Consider the following 13,181-nt stretch of genomic DNA (forward strand, 5'->3'; position numbering starts at 1 on the left):
AGGCTGAAAGCAGTCGTGGCACTGAAGAAACAGGAAAGTTAGTCCATTTTGATATGCTGGATTTCAAGATATGAAATAAGAACTGGAATAACAATAAGAAATACTAGTAATTTGGGGTATGAGTAAAATTTTAGACATTGAGCTATATTAGGAAGTTATCTTCATAGGGGGGGTCAATGAAATATGTAATATCACGCTGAATATATGAATCTTGAAGAAAAAAAAAAAAAAACATCTACTAGCAGCCATTTCTGCACAACTGCACTTCACAGAGAAGTCTGTGCTGGACTGCTTGCCTGTGCTGTATTTCTGCCATCTGAGCCAGCCCTTATAAAGGACTTCCTAGAATTCTATTTTAACCAATAGGACTGAGGCTTTCCTCATCCAGTTGAAGCTGTGCAAGTATGTCCAATCAGAGTGGTCTATTCTGACCACACTGAACAATCAGGACAGTGCCTTTTCGATCGATCATATTGCAAGGATTTGGAATCTTCACTTGCATGAGGATAGACGAGTCAGGGACGAGGGGCGGGGAATTCTGTCCATATAGGTAAGCCAGTTCCCCTCGGAGAGCACACTTTCCCTTTCCAATGAAGACTGGACTGCATCTCTGGCTGAGCTGAAATGCAGAAGATGTCTTACCAGAGGAGAGCAGACCAGTGCATGACAGAGAAGACAGGCACTGAGCAGAGCAGAACACTGAGCAGAGCAGAGTTGTCTAGCCAGAGAGAGGCCTGGGCTCTAGGGCTGACTCACAACTGTGCTGTTTTAGCTGTTTGGCGCTGAATAAAGTTTCCTTCTTCACTGCACCCAAAATTAAAGGGATTCCTGTTGGCCAACAACCATCCATAACAATAAAAGCATTATATGCTAATTAGACGGGATGACCATCAGGACGAAGCCGGGGCTGGGAGGGAAGCCCAGGTCCCGGCTGCCAGAGGGAAGCTGGTGCCGGCAGCCGGGGGGAAAGGGAGGCCTACTCTTGCACAACTTTTGTGCATCGGGCCTTTAGTCAGTTGATCAGTAGGCCTAACAGAGAAAAATAAAACGTGGTGAGAATGTTGGAGACCACTCTAGCCAATGGGGAGGAGATGAAGAGAAACTGGTGAAGGACATGGGAAAGAGGGAGATCAGCAAAAGGCACTGTCCCGAAAGCCAGTGAAGGACTGGGCTTCAAAGGCCGGATGGAGGTCAGAACTCAGAGTTGCCCTTCCTGATTTGCACATGTAACCCTAATAAACAAAACTAAATGGTGCTAAAAATGACTGCAAAGCCTGACTTACATTAGGTTATGTCCTTGAGAGAAAATACCAAGTAAGAATGCATTAGTTACTGGGATGTTAAAGAAAATAAGCCTCTCCACAACAGCTTTAAATTACAGAGTGGATGCTTCACCACAGTATTCAATGAAAATAGTTCATCGAGAAGGGTTATATATTGCCCTGGCTGGTGTTTCTCAATGGTTAGAGTGCTGGCCCATGTACCAAAGGGTCATGGGTTAGATTCCTGGTCAAGGGCACATACATGGGTTGTGGGTTTGCTCCCTGTCCCTGATCAGGGCTCATGTGGGAGGCAGCCAGTCAATGTGTCTCTCCAACATCAATGTTTTTCTCCCTCTCTCTCCCTCCCTCTCTTCCACTCTCTCTGAAGAGCAGTAGAAAAGATATCCTCAGATGAAGATTAACAAAAAAAAAACAAAAAATGTTATATATAATTCTGGTTCAATGTACACTAATTTATTTTTATTCCATTTTTAATGAATTCGCATTAAAGAGGTTCTTTTGAAGCCATGCGTTATTTTTTAATAATTTATTTCTGAACTTTAAAAATTAATAATATTTGCACAGAGCCACTATATAACCACAATATGGGGCTTCAAGGTGTGAATTATGATATAATAACTCATAACTTGTGCATTTAAACAAGCACTCATCCTATGCCCTCATTCTTAGCAATGCATAAGGTATGAATTATTATGTAATAACTCATGCTTTGTCATTTATTATTACTTAATTATGGAGGAAGAGGAGAATTTCAACTAATTTCAGTCTTGAAAAAAACTAAATTATCCTTGAAAATAAAAAAAGCTCAGATGCTTATTTGACATAATCAAATCACTTTAAGCCTTTTTCCATTCAGACCACTCTAATTTCTATAACACCATTGTCCTATTACTTCTTGCAAATCTCAGAAAATTTCTAATAGAGAAATTGAAAATCTCAGCATAGTTAGCTAGTCTATATCTCACAGAATTATCCATTTAGATTCCCAAAATAAACAGCTATATTACTTCAAAATTGTTTCAAAGTGTTACAAATAGAAGTAAAAATATGACCTCTCTTTTTAACATAAATAAGCAAAAAATAAGAGAGAAAGAAAAGAAGAGAAGAGGGAGGGAGGGAGGGAAGAAAGGTAAGGTTAAAAATGAATTTCTATGAACTGTGATAATTTTTTGATAGAGCTTTTAAAAATTAGAAAAATCCCTCCAAGACAATACAAAATATATTTGTCTGTAATCATCAGATGACCAGAACATAATAAGAGCCAGGATATATGTTCTTACTTCATTTGTTACATAGTCAGTGATTATATAAATTTACTTAAGTTAGGGTTAATTGATTAAAATGTAATTCTTGTATAAATAGGACTTTGATAGTAACGACTCATTTAATGTTTTATGTAGGTTTTGTTTTAGTTATGTTACATAAAATAAATTTATGTTTTTTAGTAACACACATATCCAAGGTGAAGCAGTATATCTCCATAATCTTATATTGCTTCCTTGTATAATTATTTTATCTAGAATAGTCATAAAATCATTTCTAAATGTTTTATTTAGACAGAAATTTGAGAAACTTGAGTTAATCAAGGTGGTCATTGCTTTGCTTAAAGTTTCACTATTTCTGTGTTTATGAATGCCTTAAAATGACAGTTCTTTAAAGAATAAATTATTCATTTAATGAGAACAATAAGAATAAGAGGTTTTTCTTCATAGAATTAGATAAATTTCTAATTAGTTTTCTGATTTGCTGATGTCTGGATCTCATTTAATATTTCCTGGTCTGAGTGCAATATCCTTTTATATACTCTAGTTAAAGAGCTATGACAAGGGGCTAAATACCAAAGCAATAAACAATTAAGAAAATTAACATTTTTAAAGAAAAATAAGGATCAGAGCAGTAAGAGTTCACCTCAGAATGGCAAACATTGGATGAGGGAAGCAGATTACTAACATTATATTAAAGTATGTTATACATTGTATAACACCATTGATTATTGCCATATGTTTCCACCCCTTTAGTTTAGCAACCAAGCTGCATCACAGATGTCCATACTAAATCCTCTTCAGTCCACATACAAGATTAAATTCATGGCTGGACCCACACATCATAGGAGAAATGAGTTTCCCTCTCACAGATGTCGGAGAAATGATTTTACTTCCAGTGATCTCTGTGGGAATGGGGAGGACCAGTGTCCCAGCATCCAGAGCTGCTTAATCCCAGTATCTGCCATTCCCATCTGAGACAACTCTTCATCTCCAAACTCCTCGAAACTGAACTGCTGAACACTCTAGTCTAAGTGGTAGTTTACACCAGGAACAAATTAGCCAGCAAATCTGCAATATTGAAGGCAAATTGAAGGAGTGAAAAATTTTGGGGGGGACTTTCTAGGTATGTCTTGAACATATGAAGAAAGCCACCAGTTTTCTGTCAGTGAGAAATAAACAAAGGTAGAGCATTACGTTCTTTCTTCTATGTGTATCCAGTTTCCAGTTTTATGCTATTTAGATTTTTATATTTATCTTTTTGGTTTGTGTGTTACCACCTAACAGTTTTGACCTAGTATTTAATGCCTCTCATAGAAGAAAAATAATTTGCATTCCTCACTCAAAAAAATAAAGCCTATTAATAAAATTCTAACTATGGTTCAATTAGCAATAGCCAACACTTTTTGAAACTTTCTTCATAAAACTAGATATTTCATATGTGTACATGCTCTCTGTTTCTTAAAAAAGAGCTATGAAGTCAATTAATTCACAGTACAGTAGCCTATGTTCCTATATTCTAGCTAAAACGTAGCGAGGTGGTTTGTTATATTCTTATAAATGTCTGCCCTTTTAACATGCTGCAAATGCATTCTGAAATTTGTGTTAGGTTCTGGTTGTTATGGGGAAGAATTAATGCATTCTATTAAATTTAACTTTTGCTGAAACACTCCTACATCAGCTAAAGCTCAGAGCTGTAACTGGAGAACCAGCTTCTACAGCAATTAAGGAATAAAATACCTGGCTTGTATAATCCATCTTTTGTTCTGGGAAATGCCCATACTTAAATCAGTATGGCGTGAGACGAGGGCTTGTGACCACTAAATATTTAATTTCATCAAACTCCATCCATATTCTGTGCTTTGACAAGCCCCTTACTAGATAGATATTATTTAAACAAGCAGGAACGTTTCAATTAAGTGAATATTCAAATTGCTGAAGTGACTATAAGATATGTCTGCTATACTCCTCACAAAATCCTATATAATAAAAGGGTAATATGCAAATTGTCTCCTTGACCAGGATTTCTACTGGAGTTCTACCAGGGGGCGGAGCCAGCCCACCAACCGCCCTCTGCCCCTTGCCCTGGCCAGCCCTGCCCCTGATCGGCCCCTCCACCCAGATCAGGGTGGGATGGTCAGACCCCACCCATGCATGAATTCATGCACCAGGCCTCTAGTATAAAATAAAATACAAATTCCTCAGCCTAACATGCAGGGCAGTCCACCAATTCCTAAATCCATATTCTATATTTAGCCACCTTCATCCCTTTCCAAAAGCACCTGCTTATGCCTAGAATACCTTTTTCTTCTTATTTATTTAAATCCCACCAATTCTTCAAAGTCCATTTCAAGTGGAACATAATTGATGACATCCCCCACTACATTTAACTTTGGATCTTCAGCATAGCTTCTTTTATAGTCCCCCTACTGGAACAATTCATGCCAGTGCTTACTTCTTACCTCACACCACCTCCAAGATGTTAAAAATCTGTTCAATAGGAGCATAATTTGAAATATGTTTTAGGTTTTCTCTATAGCTCAGTGACTTGGACACAGCTGATGCTCAGTAAATATGTACAGATTTGAGATAGACAATAGACAGTACTTCCACCAGGCCCAGGTGAGAGGACCACCGCCTGGATAGACCTCACGCTTGATGGGGCCCTGCATATTACAAACACACCTGCAAAATTAAGTATATTAAAAAGCACATGAGTACTTCTGTCATTAGTACCTGTCACATAATATTAGCACAGCACAAACTCATGGTCTTCAACATATGCTCTGTATCTAATAGAGATCAGGCCCCACAGAAATGCTTTTTGTGTGTTTCTTAGCCCAATGTCCTCAAAACAACTCAATTGTGATACCATGTCCTAAGCTTTGTAGGTTTTGTTACAACCTGCCTCAGAAGCACTTAGGTTACAGAGAAAACATATTAATTAATTTAAATTCTTCCTCTCAGAGAGCATGAATACAATAAATCCTTACATGGGGAGTATTGTTTCCTAGTAATCCAATAAGCCTTTTTCTTGTTTCTCTTTGTATTAAAGTTAATGACTTAAATGTATGAATCTAATTAAATGTATGAATTAATGTAGTATTGCAATCATCACATGGCAGTTGAAAAATATTTGGCCATATTAGAATTTCATATTCTTAAATTTATATACATGTAGGTCTAGCTGACATGTGCATTAAACATAATACCAATTATTTACATTTACTATTAAATGGTCATTGGACACTAGAATTAAGAATGTTTTATTTGAATAAAAAGATTTAATTAATTAATTTTTAAATATTATATTGAAATGTTCCGCTTATTTCTTTTGATTTATTAATATCTATTAAAATTTATATTCTTATTTTAATATAAATCGATAATATAAAATAGCTAGAAAAATATATTCTTAAAATAAATTAAGTACTTCTAATTTTTATATTTACTTTTATGTAGTATACTTTTATAAAAATAAATTCAAAATTTATACAGTTTAGTGGTGGGTGCAATGACAAACTACAAAAAAAAATTGTTGTCTGGATTTTTTCATTATTTTATGTTACTTTATATTTATTTTGTATAAAATATTCATTTCATTATTTGAAAATATGTATAGAAAAATACACACGTGTATAAAAATTACCCATCACCCTGTCACTCCTATTATTTAAAATTTAAATGAAGACTGGCCACTTTCTACTATAATGAATATTTTATGCATACTCTTCCAGTCTTCCCAATGCATTTTCCTGAATTTACACAGGCATATGTACAAATATATACCAGCAGATATACATTTTTGAACAGGTATATACTCACCTGCAATACAATATATCCAAATTTCCAAAAGCAAAATGTAAAGGGTATTTTTAAAGAATAAAAAAGTTTCTTCTAATTGCTATAACATTCTACAACTATATCAGAACATAATACTTTGATATTAAATTCATCTAGTTTCTTTTCTTGTCTTCTGGAGTTGACCATAGTCTAGATTTATTTCTCCAGAATGCCTAGTTTTACTTACTGATACACTTCTATGCTAGTACCTGTGACAGATTACTTGAATTTTTTTTTTTTTTAGAAAGCAACTGACATATAGAAATTGACCTCTAGGTTTGGAGCACCATAATTGAAAACCCAAAAATAATATAAAGAATAAAAATTTAATTCCCCAGTGATCACTGACAATGCCATGTGAAGCCAGTGACTTCCATAAAAAAATCAATAGACTTTTTGTAAAGAGGGAGAGAATTATGAATTTTCAATTTTGACTAAAAAAGAATGGTCATTTTCTAGCCTAAAACTCTGTCTTAAGACCAGCCAATAGCTAAACATGGCACAAAGCACAACAGAGGAGGGGAAACATGAAAAAAGCAAATGTCTATGGTCTCCTGCCGTGGCACCTTACACCACCAAAGAAAAGATGGGAAGTTCTGTGCACAGCTATTTCCAAAAGGAGATTTCACCCTGAACTCCCTCCTGCATTTAATCAACCGCATGTGTTGTTTATTGCTCCAGCGCCATGAACATTATCACTTAATTAAATTGTTTTGCTCTTGGACTATCATAAATGCCACATCTCTTTAAAGCCATGTTTTATTTAGTTAAAGTTTATTATCTACAGAAAAGATTATTAAATTGAATGAGTGACTATTTCAGCTCAAGTTAAAATCAATAATATTTAGTGGAGCCTTAGGTACTAAATTCTAAAACTCTGTTTTTCACTTTGCTGCAGCCCTACACCTAAACATCACTGACTGTTCTTTCTCCCGTGTTCATCTATGATTTATGGCTGTTCTAGTAGGTGGGACGAAAGCTTCAAGGCCTCTTGCAGTGTTGATGCTTAAAATAATCAGAGGTGTTTTCATTTCTTACTCTTTTTGAACTGAGACTGCCATTCTCAGTTTTAGAGACTTACAAAGATAGAATGTAAAATAGTTTAAAGTTTAATCTGTATTCTAAAATAGTTAATATCTGAATTTTTAAAAAATACAACTCTATAAAACATGCCCTCAAATTTCATATAAAACAGAATCAGCGTAGGTCCTTAGCCTTTCCTTATTTCTCCACTACTCCACAATAATCTGAGGAAAGATAGTTTTGAATGCCTTTGAATGGTTTCAAACATTAATTTTTCTGACAGCAAACTTCTTATTCATGAAACTAAAACTCATTCTTTAAAAAATGGTGTTTCTATTTTTTTATTTAATTCACTTAATGAAAATGGTTATAAAAACATTACAGAATGTTTAATGTTAAAACACAAATTAAGAATTGCTGGAACACAGAGAAAGCTTGTCATTCAATCACTACAAAATTATTTTTTATTATGTCCAGCATGTTGGAAATTAACTATTTAAATAGGTATGGTTAAAATTTCACCAAAAGACACCCACCCCTCAAAAAAAATGAGATCAATATATTTTAGATAAAATAAATTTGAAGTCAAATTATTGCTAACTTCACAAAAAAATATCCAATTGCTAATTTGGATTACTAAAGTACATTTTGCCAGAAATCTTTTTTAGGAAGTAAGGTGCAATAGTTCAGTTTCTATGTCTGTCTTACAATGTAATTATTTCTTTTTCTGCTGTCTAATATAAAATATACCTCTATTAAAAATAAATTAATGCATTTTACACTACATTGGGAGTTGTTTACCAGAAACGATGGCATGAAAGAAATTTGGAGAAAATCCTTATAATGGGTCTTTTTGAGTGCTTTCTCTTTTTAGATCATTTTTTCATTCAAGTTCAACATAAAAATTAAATAAAATACTACAAACATGATACATTAAAACTGATTAAGATTATACTTTAGAATAGGTATCTTAAACTTATACTTTTGAATATATTTTAAAATTTAAAAATTTAGAAAGCAAAGCATTCACCTTTAACAAACCGATGTGTCCATGTAATGATTGTTATATGCTTTGAACCTTTTAGTCAATTAACCTAACATTCATAAGACTAGTTTATCAAATTATTTTTATTTATCTAAAAATAGATATGCAAGCTCTATAGAAAAGTCCTAAAACAGGTATTTTAACTTGCCATAAAATTAAAATTTTTAAAAAATTTTCTTTATTTTTGAAAGTATTACAGAAATTAGAGTTTGAAACAATTTGAGAAGGTAAAGAATTTGGCCTATCATAAAAGAATAGAGACTGATCCCCCCAGATATTGAACCCAATACTGAAAGAACTAACCATTTTAATTATTAGTAAATTTACATCTAAAACATCAGAAACACTTTAAGATTATTGACTTACACCATGGGATGTTCAAAGTCTCCCTTTCCTTTATTTTCAAACTTCTATTTGTAGGGAAAGGAAATAACCTTTACTGTATAGTAGGTATAAAAGGAACCAGATGATTCATCTCTGTGAATCTGCTTGTTGAATTTGATGGATCATTCTTAAAAGCGACGTTGCTAATCTTCAGGTTTTCTTTTTTAGGTTATTCACAGATCAGTGGGTTTTCCAGCTAATACAGGTCTGATGCTCTTCTGTCTTCACACATGGTATTCATCATATCTTGACAAGAAAAGACCTTCAGTCTACAAATAACCTTCACTGGAGTAAGACATGTAAGTGGGTTTCTTTATGAAAGATAGATTTTATGGCTGAATAAAAAACAACTGTAGTTAAAGAGTGTCATTGCATGGCCTTACTTGAAGATTTTTTCCTTAAAGGAACTTTAATGTTTGTTGTTGAAACTACAAATAGACCCCCCAAAAATTCTTTTAAATTACTTTATCATTAACCTCAAACGCAACAGGAAGGGTTGATCAGCTCCATATTTTATCATTCCGAAGCGTTCAGCCTTTAAAATATTTAAGCATCCACATTAGTTCTTGTCAAACTAGCACAAAGCAGTGCATAATATGACCCGCATGTAGGAGCAGAACAAGATAAGAGGTTACAGACAGGGTGAAATTTCCACAATGGGATTGCCCTGTGCTAGAGATAATAGTTGGGCTTCATGTTTCCAGACAATCACTAAATGATGCTGAGTGTTTTCTCTATGTTTTCACTTGGACATGCTAAGGGAGAGAGTCAAATTTAGTTGATATTGAGCTACCAAGGATGAAACAATAAATTTGAGGCATCCTATGCACCCTGTATTATTTCATATGGCAATTAGAAAAAATAAAAAAAAATTGATCAAATTTCAAGGTGTCAGGTAGCGTGGAAATTTGGGTTCTCATGATATAAATGACAAGTTTAAAGAAAATATTAAGAACTCCCAAGCTGTGCAAGAATCAAAACGATTTCTCATTGAAACTAAAGTATCTGAAGAATCTCTTCGAATAGAGCTTATTGTGTGTTGTGTACTGATTGAAAGAATAGCTGAGAGACAATTTCTTTAAATACCTTTTAAATTCTTCCATTAGCCTTAATTATATTAGCAAAACCTTATGCAAACCAAAACATATCAAATTATGATTATTGGCATTTAAAAGCATAAATTTTAACCCTCCTGTTGGGATGAAGAGTGGTAAGAGGAATGTGGTGGCTAGCATGGTTAGACAGTACTCACAAAAAATCCTATCAAATCTTAAGCCTCTTTATTCCATAAGCATTTATTTCAAAGCTATCCTATTCTTGCCTCAATTTTAATTCAAAGAATGGTCCAGGGGCAATATATATATACTATTAATGAGATATAAGGTAATTTCACAACAGTTAGATTACATTTAGTGACTCTACCCCAACTTTTAATCCAGCTATCTACTCATTTTCTCATTCAACAAACACTGAATTCCTGAGATGGATGAGTTTCTGGAGAAACAATGGTGAGTAAGTGAGTAAGGCAGACCAGGCCCTACCACAAGAAGCTTACATATGATGGGGGAGAAAAACAATGAACAAAAATTAGACATAAAACAACTACAGGCTGCAATATGCAATGAATAAAATAAAGCAGGTGCTGTAATAAAACAGATTAGTTAGGGCAGGTGTCTCTGAAATGATGTTTAAGCTACGAGCTAGAAAGAGAAGAAGCTGGATGATTATCTGAAAATCAGGACAAAGGTGTTTCATGCTGAGGAAACAGCAAGTGCTTGGAGAGTTCTGGAAACTTAGACAAAGCCAGTGTAACTGAAGATTTAATAACACGATAAGGTCCACAAAATGAAATGGGAGAATTGCCCAAGTCATATCAGGCCTTATAGTTCTAAGAAGGGTCTGGGTTTTATTCTAAAGTCATTAAGTGTTTTAGGCAGTCTTTGATAGCATGTGATAAGATTAAATCCAATTTTAAAGCACTAAAATAATAGAGTGATTAAGAAGAAAAATATTTAAGAGTGAAAAATTATTTTTAAAATATATAAACATTGTATGGTCTAAAAGAAGTTAAACCTGACCCATATCTTGGAAACTTTGCAAATTATCCTTTTGGCAAATACTACTGAATTGTCATGGAAAATAAGATTTATTTTTTAAAAAACAATGGGCATAGGACACTGACATATAAAAGCTTAATTTCAATCATATTCATATGTGCTGTAAAATAAAATTGCATAGACTTAAGCGTTCTGAGGCAGAGTTTTGTTAAGATCACAGACTTGATAAAACTATTGAAATTCCACCCCAAGGAGATTAAATTGGATGCTAACACAACATATTATGTATAGTCTAAATTAATTTTTAAATCACTGCTTTCAGAAATTATTACTTACCACACTTAAATTTTATACACACTTAATATAAGAATACAATGGTTTTCAACATTTGGAAAAGTTATTCTTTTCCAAATTGGCAGCTTAATAAATATTTGGGTGGCCACACCTGTCTTCAAGATCTAAAGTAAATAATTTAATAGAATAATATTGCTCCATTGTGGATTAGCATGCAATGGAATTATAACAAGTTCACAGAAATGCTTACAATAACATCACACATGATGATATGAATTGACAGACTTGTGGTAGTATGTTTTACTTGCTCAGGAAGACCTGAGAAAATAGCCAGCATTCAAGAAAGTGGGCGACATAGTGTATCATTGAACACTTGAATGTAAAACAATATTACAGATAAAATACTGGATTTTTTAAAGTATTTTGTGACAAGCAAATATTAAGGGCATAATGGTTTGCCCTTAAAATAACTAAGAGTAAAGAGTCCAAACCTTCTGCTTCTACTTGCCAGAGCTCTTTGTATTTTGAAGTGGGGAGCTACCTCTTCCATGTTATTCAGGACAAGCCTCAGCAGTGAATAGGCCAGCCTTGGTCCTATGTTGAAGTCCCAGGGACTGTCAAAAGCTCCTGGGCATTCCACTTCTACTTTTATTATTCACTCGTTTATTCATTCAGAAGTTTTTTACTGAGTATTTACTATGTACCAAGCAGGGTCCGAGACACTTCAGATTCATCGTGAACAAGATAACAAAAGATACCTGCTCTCACTCATAGATACAGAGAACAGATTGATGGTTGCCAGAGGGGAGGGGTGTTGGGGGATGGGTGAAAAAAATGAAGGGATTAAGAAGTATAAATTGGTAGTTACAGAACAGTCACTGGGATGAAAAGTACAGCATAGTTAATAATATTGTAATAACTATGTATGGTGCCAGGTGGGTACTGGAGATATCGGGGGACCACTTGTAAAATATATAAAGTGGTCCCCCAAAGCTGTGCTGTATACCTGAAGCTAATACAAAATAATATTGAATGTAAACTGTAATTGGAAAATAAAATTTGAAAAAAAGATACCTGCTCTCAGAGGAGCTAGTATTAACAGGAGACAAACACTAAATGTAAATCATAGTAACTAAATTATATGCATAGCAGTTTAGAAGATGATAAACATCATGGAACAAAAAGACAAAGCAGAACAAGATAAGGAAGCTCTGGGAGTGAGGCAGATCTGGGAGCAGTTACAATTTTAAGTAGAGTGATCAGCATGCTTCTCCTTGAGAGGGTGACTTGTAAGCAAAGATTTGAAGTTGGCCCTGACCGGTTTGGCTCAGTGGATAGAGCGTCGGCCTGCAGACTGAAGGGTCCCGGGTTCGATTCCAGTCAAGGGCATGTACCTTGGTTGCGGGCACATCCCCAGTAGGGCGTGTGCAGGAGGCAGCTGATCGATGTTTCTCTCTCTCCCTTCCTCTCTGTAAAAAATCAATAAAATATATTTTTTAAAAAAGATTTGAAGTTGGTGAGAGGTTTGCAAGCATCTGAGGGAAGAGCCAGAAATTCCCACTTTTCCTTGCTGTGTTCAGATTTGAGTCCTGCCTCTCTCCCCCACTGTGAGACACACTTCAGTGGTTGCTATACCTATTCTGATTCTCCTTCCCCACCCCCAATTAAAGTCTGCCTTGATATTCTTTAAATATATATATATATATTATACAAAGTGTCCCCTCGGGAGTTTGACCGACTGGGAGTTCAATTGCTTGCTATGACATGTGTTGACCACCAGGGGGTGGCACAGAACAAAGGAAGGCCCCGGCCAGCAGCCAGCAGCCAGGGAAGGGAGGCACAGGCTGGCAGCCAGCAGCCAGCAGCCGATAGGGATCCTAACCATGCACAAATTTCGTGCACTGGGCCTCTAGTTTTCTTGAATAAGTGTTTATTGCCAACAGTCAGAATGATAAGAAGCCCAAGAAGCTGCCCAAACACTAGAACGAAG

This window comes from Myotis daubentonii, chromosome 2, assembly GCF_963259705.1.
Source record: "Myotis daubentonii chromosome 2, mMyoDau2.1, whole genome shotgun sequence".
NCBI classification, from domain to species: Eukaryota; Metazoa; Chordata; class Mammalia; order Chiroptera; family Vespertilionidae; genus Myotis; species Myotis daubentonii.